Source organism: Eucyclogobius newberryi, unplaced genomic scaffold (assembly GCF_026437365.1).
Source record: "Eucyclogobius newberryi isolate DKJ021-1_F unplaced genomic scaffold, fEucNew1.0.hap1 SCAF_6, whole genome shotgun sequence".
Lineage (NCBI taxonomy): Eukaryota > Metazoa > Chordata > Actinopteri > Gobiiformes > Gobiidae > Eucyclogobius > Eucyclogobius newberryi.
Window position 1 is genome coordinate 3,991,945 of NW_027316278.1, and position 2,500 is coordinate 3,994,444.

Here is a 2,500-nt window from a genome sequence, read left to right on the forward strand (position 1 = left end):
ACAAGTATTCACTGCAGAGGAAAGTACAAGTATTCACTGCAGAGGAAAGTACAAGTATTCACTGCAGAGGAAAGTACAAGTATTCACTGCAGAGGAAAGTACAAGTATTCACTGCAGAGGAAAGTACAAGTATTCACTGCAAACTGCAAAGTAAAGTACTGATACATTAACTTACTTAAGCGCCTTATTTTTACTTCTGCACTTTCTACCATTGAGATGCTGATATTTAATTTAGTTTCTTTATGTCTCTTCTTTTTCCAGAGTAATAATTAGAGTAATACTTAGTTTGAAGTATTTCTCATGTTTGTGTCTTAAAAAATACCAGATTTTTAGCTTTACTTATAGTTTTGTCCTTTTAATTACGTCAAAAAATCATAAATCGTAAGATGGGTTAAAACAGTTACTCTTAAAGTTACTCTTTTTACTCTTGGATCGTCGCGTTGTACTTGTACTTGTACTTGAGCGTGATATCGCTTCGTTGTACTTGTACTTGTACTCGAGCGTGATACCGCTTCGTTGTACTTGTACTCGAGCGTGATATCGCTCCGTTGTACTTGTACTTGTACTCAAGCGTGATACCGCTTCGTTGTACTTGTACTCGAGCGTGATATCGCTTCGTTGTACTTGTACTTCAGCGTGATATCGCTTCGTTGTACTTGTACTCGAGCGTGATATCGCTTCGTTGTACTTGTACTTCAGCGTGATATCGCTTCGTTGTACTTGTACTTCAGCGTGATATCGCTTCGTTGTACTTGTACAGCGTGATATCGCTTCGTTGTACTTGTACTTGTACTCGAGCGTGATATCGCTTTGTTGTACTTGTACTCGAGCGTGATATCGCTTCGTTGTACTTGTACTTGTACTCGAGCGTGATATCGCTTCGTTGTACTTGTACTTGTACTCGAGCGTGATATCGCTTCGTTGTACTTGTACTCGAGCGTGATATCGCTTCGTTGTACTTGTACTTGTACTTCAGCGTGATATCGCTTCGTTGTACTTGTACTTGTACTCGAGCGTGATATCGCTTCGTTGTACTTGTACTTGTACTCGAGCGTGATATCGCTTCGTTGTACTTGTACTTGTACTTCAGAGTGATATCGCTCGGACACTTTTGGAGACGCTGTCATCACAAACACGATGTTGTCATGATGAGTGTCGACGGCGAGACTGGAGTTTGCACCTGTCGCAGCCCGAAATAGATCCCCGGATTCTGTACCTGCCAAGAGTGACCTCAGCCCCTCTTCAGCCCCCCCGACCCACCCCCCTCTTCAACCCCCCCCGACCCTCCCCCCTCTTCAGCCCGACCCGCCCCCCCGACCAGCCCCCCTCTTCAGCCGCCCCCCCGACCCTCCCCCCCTTCAGCCCCCCCGACCCGCTCCCCTCTTCAACCCGCCCCGTCATCGCCGCCGTGCCTTTGAGCAGAGCATGTCAGCGCTGCCGGCCTAATCCCAGTTCTGCTTCAGCGTAAATCAGCGGCAGGAGAATTCCGGGCGTGTCCAGTTACACGCGACGGCGACGCCCCAGAAAGACATTAAACTTCCTGTGAGATGTTTCTGACGAGAGGCTTTTAACTCCTGCTTAAGAAACAAATAAGAGTCTAAAGAAGAGTCTGACTCAAGCTGGAGTAAAAAGTAAAGAAAAAGGCCAACGCTGAGGATCGTGAATGGAAAAGTAAAAGTATTCACTGCGGCCAAAGAGGCGCCAGCGTTTGACATTTTAAAGCGGGATCTGGTGCAACAGTTTCCCCCTTTTTTAAATGTCGTTAAAATGAAGTGTGTTTACTTTGCTGAATGTATTTGCTCCACCAGGAGGCGCTCTCACTTCCTACACTGAGGCTGTGGGTCTGATGCAAACCACTCTGAGGGAACCCTCGTCTGTGGAGGAGACTGGAACTGACAAAGTCCTGGTCAATCTATAAATAATACATTGAGTAAATACATAAAGTAGAGCTGATTGATATCTGAGAAATGAATACTAAAGTCCACAATAAACACATTTTACATCCCACAAAAGATCTAAACTAGAACAGACTAAAGTGACAGAGGCAGATATCATCATAATTCATCATATTTGTCCAATGTCTGGATATGAGTTGACTTTAGAGAACACTGGAGCCCCTCACTGGAGCCCCTCAGTGGAGCCCCCTCAGTGGAGCCCCCTCAGTGGAGCCCCCTCAGTGGAGCCCCCTCAGTGGCGCCCCCTTCAGGCCACACTGGAGCCCCCTCAGTGGCGCCCCCCTCAGGCCACACTGGAGCCCCCTCAGTGACGCCCCCCTCAGGCCACACTGGAGCCCCCTCAGTGGCGCCCCCCTCAGTGGCGCCCCCCTCAGGCCACACTGGAGCCCCCTCAGTGGCGCCCCCCTCAGGCCACACTGGAGCCCCCTCAGTGGCGCCCCCCTCAGGCCAGACTGGAGCCCCCTCAGTGACGCCCCCCACAGGCCACACTGGAGCCCCCTCAGTGGCGCCCCCCTCAGGCCACACTGGAGCCCCCTCAGTGGCGC

The 2,500-nt window shown here is 49.4% G+C and overlaps 1 protein-coding gene across 1 annotated transcript in view; it reads right to left on the reverse strand.

Moving 5' to 3' along the window:
- Nucleotides 1-2,500, reverse strand: part of fgf5 (fibroblast growth factor 5) — a 12,618-nt gene that overhangs the window by 8,893 nt on the left and 1,225 nt on the right. The window lies entirely within an intron of this gene.